Genomic DNA, 10220 nt, shown 5'->3' with positions numbered 1-10220 from the left:
TGGTAACTTATTAACTCATTGTTTACCGTGGTGTAAGTGAGCCGTGAATTCTCACAGGCTCATGTTTGCTGTGTTGAGATTGCTTTAGAGAATAGCCAGCAGCGAGTGATGACCTCTTCGTTTTGGCCAAGTGACAGATCGCTTGTGGATGGTGTGTGTGTGTATGTGTGTCCATGTTCAGGTTTACACAATCCCAGGCCACCACACAGACAAGGTCGTAAAGGCTTTACAATGTTACAAAAATCTCAGGTCGTCCAAAATCAACAGAACACCATTCAAACTCTGTCCAGGAGAATGATGTCCGCGCAGCTGGAGGATTGTCCAACATAGCTGTCGCCACCACCGGTCGGTAGCTCATCTGTCATTGCTTGTTCATTCGTTCCTCGTCATCCGTTGTCCGTTAACAAGCATCTGTGGCAGCCGGTCCATGGTCCTGTCCAGCACAGGCCACAGAGGGGGGAGGAACATGCAGGGAGCCATTCTGAATGGACGCAGTGGACCACACTCACACATGAGGCAGCAGGTAACCTAGTGGTTGGACTTGTAACCGAAAGAGGACGCAAGATCGAATCCCCAAGCTGACTGGGTAAAAAATCTGTTGTTCTACCCCTGAACAAGGCAGTTAACCCACCGTTCCTAGGTTGTCATTGAAAATAAGAATTTGTTCTTTAACTGACTTGCCTAGTTAAAATAAAAAAAATTAAAATGTATGGTCACCCTCTGGTTGCAAGGTCATTGGAGGCTGGGTGTGACTTGGCGGTGTTGGCAGCAGTTTGGCAGATTACTTCTTTTGGTGTTTATGTCAAACTGCACTCAAAAAGGTGTATCGTCGCCACCACCTGGATGGGGGTAAAACACAAACAAAAGAAAGGCAAACTCCATACGGGGATGGGAACATTTACTTCATACACCACAAAAAATATACATACATTCCCACTCTTCAGGTCTTCAATAACTCAAATACCTTACTCAGGCTTGGGGCTTGGGGCTTGGCGCTTGGGGCTTGGGGCTTGGGGCTTGGGGCTTGGGGCTTGGGGCTTGGGGCTTGGGGCTTGGGGCTTGGGGCTTGGGGCTTGGGGCTTGGGGCTTGGGGCTTGGGGCTTGGGGCTTGGGGCTTGGGGCTTGGCGCTTGGGGCTTGGGGCTTGGGGCTTGGGGCTTGGCGCTTGGGGCTTGGCGCTTGGCGCTTGGGGCTTGGCGCTTGGGGCTTGGGGCTTGGCGCTTGGGGCTTGGCGCTTGGGGCTTGGGGCTTGGGGCTTGGGGCTTGGGGCTTGGGGCTTGGGGCTTGGCGCTTGGGGCTTGGGGCTTGGGGCTTGGGGCTTGGGGCTTGGGGCTTGGGGCTTGGGGCTTGGGGCTTGGCGCTTGAGAGGGCGAGACCAGAAAAGTTCAGCTGCAGAAACAATGATATCGATCTTTCTCAACTTCCTTTCAACTTGTGGAGTTCCGTTTCTCACCATCGCCATAAAATGCATTTCTTCACATGAATAATATCTGTGTCCTGCTGTTGATAACCAGGCTATGGTGTAGGCTCCAGTAGGCCTTAGCGGCCTTCACTACCACTGGGCCTTCAGAGATACTCCATCTTTCCACCCACTTAGGAAACTCTCTCAACTGCCCTGATTTGAGCTCAGTCTCTTTCACCCTACACGGTCACTCCAAGGATGGCTCTTTATCCTCCACAGCTACAACATTTCGCATTTCTCTCTTACCGAACAATGTGAAATCTCCTTCATAGTGATCTTTCCCACACATCCCACATCTCGGCTTCTCCAGTCTGCAGACACTTCTGACATCTGCAGACACTTCTGACACGTCCAAACATTTTACAGCAAGAACATTGTAAAGGGCGGTTTACAAAAGCTCCAACAGGTACAATACACATATCCCAGCTGCACTCAGATAGAGAAGGACTCCACATCACAAAACACTAGAACAGACAAACTCTTCTATTTCCTGTCATTGACTATACTATTTATCATACGTGCGTCGAACACTCCTGGGATTTCCTTTAATAGAGCAACGTCAACATCCTCCAAGTCCTCCAGAAATGACTCCCTTGACAGATGGCCCTGCTCCAAAGCTCGAAGTATGATTCATCGTACCAGGCAACTCTATTGACATCCAATCGAAGTTGTTTTTCTAATCCTCAGAACCAGTGGGGACGGTGGAGACACAAACACAAACACATACACACACACACACGATAACGTACACACTATATACACATACATACATATGGATTTTGTGTTGAAGTCATTGGAGCTCACTGGGTAGCGCAGTGGTCTAAGGCACTGCATCTCAGTGCTAGAGGCATCACTACAGACCCTGGTCCAATTGGGAGTTGATTGGGAGTCCCATAGGGCGACGCACAATTGGCCCCAGCGTCATCCGGGTTAGAGTTTGGCTATCATTATACATAAGAATTTGTTCTTAACTGACTTGCCTAGTTAAATAAAGGTTAAATTAAATAAAACATACTGTATGTGGTAGCAGAGTAGTGGCCTGAAGGCACACACTTAATATGTTGTGAATGTATTGTATATCTGCTTTAACTTTGCTGGACTCCAGGAAGAATAGCTGCTGCCTTGGCAGGAACTAATGGGGATCCATAATAAACCCCAGAAAGAGTAGCTGCTGCCTTGGCAGGAACTAATGGGGATCCATAATAAACCACAGAAAGAGTAGCTGCTGCCTTGGCAGGAATTAATGGGGGTCCATAATAAACCCCAGAAAGAGTAGCTGCTGCCTTGGCAGGAACTAATGGGGATCCATAATAAACCCGAGGAAGAGTAGCTGCTGCCTTGGCAGGAACTAATGGGGATCCATAATAAACCCCAGGAAGAGTAGCTGCTGCCTTGGCAGGAACTAATGGGGATCCATAATAAACCCGAGGAAGAGTAGCTGCTGCCTTGGCAGGAACTAATGGGGATCCATAATAAACCCCAGAAAGAGTAGCTGCTGCCTTGGCAGGAACTAATGGGGATCCATAATAAACCCCAGGAAGAGTAGCTGCTGCCTTGGCAGGAACTAATGGGGATCCATAAGGAACCCCAGGAAGAGTAGCTGCTGCCTTGGCAGGAACTAACGGGGATCCATAATAAACCCCAGGAAGAGTAGCTACTGCCTTGGCAGGAACTAATGGGGATCCATAATAAACCCCAGGAAGAGTAGCTGCTGCCTTGGCAGGAACTAATGGGGATCCATAAGGAACCCCAGGAAGAGTAGCTGCTGCCTTGGCAGGAACTAACGGGGATCCATAATAAACCCCAGGAAGAGTAGCTACTGCCTTGGCAGGAACTAATGGGGATCCATAATAAACCCCAGGAAGAGTAGCTTCTGCCTTGGCAGGAACTAATGGGGATCCATAATAAACCCCAGGAAGAGTAGCTCAGGACCACGTGTGGCAGAGCTGGGCCAACTCAGTCACCAGAGAGACCAGCGCAGAGGAAGCAGTCTACAATAAATCAATGAGTAAACATACAGTACATGAAGGGAGAGGCTCAGCAAACCGTAGAAAATAATGACAAAATTATTTGGGGTACACAATCTCAATTAAAAGCCAATGCAAACCAAATGTAAATATTAAAATGCTAAAAGGGCTGTTCTCTAATATGGGGAAAATAACAGGGAGGGCAACGTGACGTGTGTGTATGTACTTCTGAGTGTGTGTGTGTGTGTGTGTGTGTGTGTGTGTGTGTGTGTGTGTGTGTGTGTGTGTGTGTGTGTGTGTGTGTGTGTGTGTGTGTGTGTGTGTGTGTCTGTGTGTGTGTGTGTGTGTGTGTGTGTGTACTTCTGTGTATGTGTATGTACTGTGTCTGGATGGGTTCTTGACAGGTGGCGCCGGCAGTTCCATTTGATTGATCTCCCGGTGGATGCCACGAAAGAGAGATGCTATGAAAGAGAGATTAGTTAATGCTAGTGAAACATTGCATCACATTAGTCATTGGAGAAGCTTGATTAGATAAACCTGAACTCACTTCATGAGCTGCTGAAGTACCTAACTATGGGTCAGAAAAACAACCATTTGGCTGGGTGAGGATCATACAATCTAACAGAGTTATGTTCAACCACTGTGGCCTTTGGCAGTGGGCTGAAAACACATTAGATTCAGATCAGATTTTAAAACCCACTGCGTGGCATATAAACACCGAGATTATATCTTCTTCATTGTTTGTTTAAGTTGGGCCATTAGCTCACAGGTCTATCACTGCTGTTGTTCTCAGGCTTGGCTCTGTAAACTCTATCTGGGTATGGTAATTCATTACTTTATCCTACCACTCACCCTGAAGCACAAGCTCTGAAGTCAGGAACGCCCACGTTTAAGATTCCAACTCACTGAGTTGGTGACTGGAGAGCCAAGGGTTCCTAGTGTAGTGTTGCTGCTGATGACACGACGTGCACACACGCATGCAAGTGCGCGCACACACACACACACACACACACACACACACACACACACACACACACACACACACACACACACACACACACACACACACACACACACACACACACACACACACACACACACACACACACACACATCCCACTAACTTTGATTTAATTGAGGCTCTGTGTTGCTGAAGTACAAAGTGTTTCAGGAGTGATATCACCAGCCTCTAATCTTCTAGTGTGTAATGTTGTTGCAGTCCGGCCAAGTCCTACACTGCTCTGCTTATCTTGGCTGGCCCTGCAATAGAAACCTTGGTGTTAGGAAGGTCCTGTAATAGACTCCCTGGTGTTAAAAGGGTCCTGCAGTATAATCCCTGGTGTTAGGAGGGTCCTGCAGTAAACTCCCTGGTGTTAGCAGGGTCCTGCAGTAAACTCCCTGGTGTTAGCAGGGTCCTGCAGTAAACTCCCTGGTGTTAGGAGGGTCCTGCAGTAAACTCCCTGGTGTTAAAAGGGTCCTGCAGTACAATCCCTGGTGTTAGGAGGGTCCTGCAGTAAACTCCCTGGTGTTAGCAGGGTCCTGCAGTAAACTCCCTGGTGTTAGCAGGGTCCTGCAGTAAACTCCCTGGTGTTAGCAGGGTCCTGCAGTAAACTCCCTGGTGTTAGCAGGGTCCTGCAGTAAACTCCCTGGTGTTAGCAGGGTCCTGCAGTAAACTCCCTGGTGTTAGCAGGGTCCTGCAGTAAACTCCCTGGTGTTAGCAGGGTCCTGCAGTAAACTCCCTGGTGTTAGCAGGGTCCTGCAGTAAACTCCCTGGTGTTAGGAGGGTCCTGCAGTAAACTCCCTGGTGTTAGGAGGGTCCTGCAGTAAACTCCCTGGTGTTAGGAGGGTCCTGCAGTAAACTCCCTGGTGTTAGCAGGGTCCTGCAGTAAACTCCCTGGTGTTAGCAGGGTCCTGCAGTAAACTCCCTGGTGTTAGCAGGGTCCTGCAGTAAACTCCCTGGTGTTAGCAGGGTCCTGCAGTAAACTCCCTGGTGTTAACAGGGTCCTGCAGTAAACTCCCTGGTGTTAGGAGGGTCCTGCAGTAAACTCCCTGGTGTTAGCAGAGTCCTGCAGTAAACTCCCTGGTGTTAGGAGGGTCCTGCAGTAAACTCCCTGGTGTTAGGAGGGTCCTACAGTAAACTCCCTGGTGTTAGGAGGGTCCTGCAGTAAACTCCCTGGTGTTAGGAGGGTCCTGCAGTAAACTCCCTGGTGTTAGCAGGGTCCTGCAGTAAACTCCCTGGTGTTAGGAGGGTCCTGCAGTAAACTCCCTGGTGTTAGCAGGGTCCTGCAGTAAACTCCCTGGTGTTAGGAGGGTCCTGCAGTAAACTCCCTGGTGTTAGCAGGGTCCTGCAGAAAACTCCCTGGTGTTAGGAGGGTCCTACAGTAAACTCCCTGGTGTTAGCAGGGTCCTGCAGTAAACTCCCTGGTGTTAGGAGGGTCCTGCAGTAAACTCCCTGGTGTTAGCAGGGTCCTGCAGTAAACTCCTGGTGTTAGCAGGGTCCTGCAGTAAACTCCTGGTGTTAGCAGGGTCCTGCAGTAAACTCCCTGGTGTTAGGAGGGTCCTGCAGTAAACTCCCTGGTGTTAGCAGGGTCCTGCAGAAAACTCCCTGGTGTTAGGAGGGTCCTACAGTAAACTCCCTGGTGTTAGCAGGGTCCTGCAGTAAACTCCCTGGTGTTAGGAGGGTCCTGCAGTAAACTCCCTGGTGTTAGCAGGGTCCTGCAGTAAACTCCCTGGTGTTAGCAGGGTCCTGCAGTAAACTCCCTGGTGTTAGCAGGGTCCTGCAGTAAACTCCCTGGTGTTAGCAGGGTCCTGCAGTAAACTCCCTGGTGTCAGCAGGGTCCTGCAGTAAACTCCCTGGTGTTAGGAGGGTCCTGCAGTAAACTCCCTGGTGTTAGCAGGGTCCTGCAGTAAACTCCCTGGTGTTAGGAGGGTCCTGCAGTAAACTCCCTGGTGTTAGGAGGGTCCTACAGTAAACTCCCTGGTGTTAGGAGGGTCCTGCAGTAAACTCCCTGGTGTTAGCAGGGTCCTGCAGTAAACTCCCTGGTGTTAGCAGGGTCCTGCATTAAACTCCCTGGTGTTAGCAGGGTCCTGCAGTAAACTCCCTGGTGTTAGCAGGGTCCTGCAGTAAACTCCCTGGTGTTAGCAGGGTCCTGCAGTAAACTCCCTGGTGTTAGCAGGGTTCTGCAGTAAACTCCCTGGTGTTAGCAGGGTCCTGCAGTAAACTCCCTGGTGTTAGGGGCTCCCAGAAGTACAATCCCCGGTGTTAGGAGAGCATTAGTCTCTCACTAGCCCCTCCAAATGCATCCTGACCCGACCCAACTGAGTCAGTGTCTGTTGGTGTCTGTGTCTGTCAGTGTCGGTCTGTGTTGTTGGTGTCTGTCGCTGTCTGTTGGTGTCTGTTGGTGTGTGTGTCTGTTGTTGTCTGTCGGTGTCCGTTCTCCTGCATCTCGACCACTCTCAAACCCCTGAGAAGGAGAGACAGACACCACAGAGGCCAAACACATGGTTAATGGATAGTACACAGGCTGGGATAGTACACACAGGCTGGGATAGTACACAAAGATGGGATAGTACACAAAGATGGGATAGTACACATAGGCTGGGATAGTACACACAGGCTGGGATAGTACACACAGGCTGGGATAGTACACAAAGATGGGATAGTACACATAGGCTGGGATGGTACACACAGGCTGGGATAGTACACACAGGCTGGGATAGTACACAAAGATGGGATAGTACACATAGGCTGGGATGGTACACACAGGCTGGGATAGTACACACAGGCTGGGATAGTACACAAAGATGGGATAGTACACACAGGCTGGGATAGTACACACAGGCTGGGATAGTACACACAGGCTGGGATAGTACACACAGGCTGGGATGGTACACACAGGCTGGGATGGTACACACAGGCTGGGATAGTACACATAGGCTGGGATGGTACACACAGGCTGGGATAGTACACACAGGCTGGGATAGTACACACCGGCTGGGATGGTACACACAGGCTGGGATGGTACACACAGGCTGGGATAGTACACACAGGCTGGGATGGTACACACAGGCTGGGATAGTACACACAGGCTGGGATAGTACACACAGGCTGGGATAGTACACACAGGCTGGGATAGTACACACCGGCTGGGATGGTACACACAGGCTGGGATGGTACACACAGGCTGGGATAGTACACACAGGCTGGGATGGTACACACAGGCTGGGATAGTACACACAGGCTGGGATAGTACACACAGGCTGGGATGGTACACACAGGCTGGGATAGTACACACAGGCTGGGATAGTACACAGGCTGGGATAGTACACAGGCTGGGATAGTACACACAGGCTGGGATAGTACACACAGGCTGGGATAGTACACACAGGCTGGGATAGTACACACAGGCTGGGATGGTACACACAGGCTGGGATAGTACACACAGGCTGGGATAGTACACACAGGCTGGGATGGTACACACAGGCTGGGATAGTACACACAGGCTGGGATAGTACACACAGGCTGGGATAGTACACACAGGCTGGGATGGTACACACAGGCTGGGATGGTACACACAGGCTGGGATAGTACACACCGGCTGGGATGGTACACACAGGCTGGGATAGTACACACAGGCTGGGATAGTACACACCGGCTGGGATAGTACACACAGGCTGGTATAGTACACACAGGCTGGGATGGTACACACAGGCTGGGATAGTACACACAGGCTGGGATGGTACACACAGGCTGGGATAGTACACACAGGCTGGGATAGTACACACAGGCTGGGATGGTACACACAGGCTGGGATAGTACACAAAGGCTGGGATAGTACACAGGCTGGGATAGTACACAGGCTGGGATAGTACACACAGGCTGGGATGGTACACATAGGCTGGGATAGTACACATAGGCTGGGATAGTACACACAGGCTGGGATAGTACACACAGGCTGGGATGGTACACACAGGCTGGGATAGTACACACAGGCTGGGATGGTACACACAGGCTGGGATGGTACACATAGGCTGGGATAGTACACACAGGCTGGGATAGTACACACAGGCTGGGATGGTACACACAGGCTGGGATGGTACACATAGGCTGGGATAGTACACACAGGCTGGAATAGTACACACAGGCTGGGATATTACACACAGGCTGGGATGGTACACATAGGCTGGGATAGTACACACAGGCTGGGATAGTACACAGGCTGGGATAGTACACACAGGCTGGGATAGTACACAGGCTGGGATAGTACACAGGCTGGGATAGTACACACAGGCTGGGATAGTACACCGGCTGGGATAGTACACAGGCTGGGATAGTACACACAGGCTGGGATAGTACACACAGGCTGGGATAGTACACACAGGCTGGGATAGTACACAAAGGCTGGGATAGTACACAGGCTGGGATAGTACACACAGGCTGGGATAGTACACACAGGCTGGGATAGTACACACAGGCTGGGATAGTACACACAGGCTGGGATAGTACACACAGGCTGGGATAGTACACACAGGCTGGGATAGTACACACAGGCTGGGATGGTACACACAGGCTGGGATAGTACACACAGGCTGGGATAGTACACAGGCTGGAATAGTACACACAGGCTGGGATAGTACACACAGGCTGGGATAGTACACACAGGCTGGGATAGTACACACAGGCTGGGATGGTACACACAGGCTGGGATAGTACACACAGGCTGGGATAGTACACACCGGCTGGGATAGTACACACAGGCTGGTATAGTACACACAGGCTGGGATGGTACACACAGGCTGGGATAGTACACACAGGCTGGGATGGTACACAGGCTGGGATAGTACACACAGGCTGGGATAGTACACAGGCTGGGATAGTACACACAGGCTGGGATGGTACACACAGGCTGGGATAGTACACACAGGCTGGGATAGTACACAGGCTGGGATAGTACACAGGCTGGGATAGTACACACAGGCTGGGATAGTACACACAGGCTGGGATGGTACACAAAGGCTGGGATAGTACACAGGCTGGGATAGTACACAGGCTGGGATAGTACACACAGGCTGGGATGGTACACATAGGCTGGGATAGTACACATAGGCTGGGATAGTACACACAGGCTGGGATAGTACACACAGGCTGGGATGGTACACACAGGCTGGGATAGTACACACAGGCTGGGATGGTACACACAGGCTGGGATGGTACACATAGGCTGGGATAGTACACACAGGCTGGGATAGTACACACAGGCTGGGATGGTACACACAGGCTGGGATGGTACACATAGGCTGGGATAGTACACACAGGCTGGAATAGTACACACAGGCTGGGATATTACACACAGGCTGGGATGGTACACATAGGCTGGGATAGTACACACAGGCTGGGATAGTACACAGGCTGGGATAGTACACACAGGCTGGGATAGTACACAGGCTGGGATAGTACACAGGCTGGGATAGTACACAGGCTGGGATAGTACACGGCTGGGATAGTACACAGGCTGGGATAGTACACACAGGCTGGGATAGTACACACAGACTGGGATAGAACACACAGACTAGGATAGAACACAAAGGCTGGGATAGTACACAGGCTGGGATGGTACACACAGGCTGGGATAGTACACACAGGCTGGGATAGTACACACAGGCTGGGATAGTACACACAGGCTGGGATAGTACACACAGGCTGGGATAGTACACACAGGCTGGGATAGTACACACAGGCTGGGATAGTACACACCGGCTGGGATAGTACACACAGGCTGGTATAGTACACAC

The sequence above is a fragment of the Oncorhynchus keta genome, chromosome 35 (assembly GCF_023373465.1).
Source record: "Oncorhynchus keta strain PuntledgeMale-10-30-2019 chromosome 35, Oket_V2, whole genome shotgun sequence".
NCBI classification, from domain to species: Eukaryota; Metazoa; Chordata; class Actinopteri; order Salmoniformes; family Salmonidae; genus Oncorhynchus; species Oncorhynchus keta.
This window is presented reverse-complemented; position numbering follows the sequence as displayed.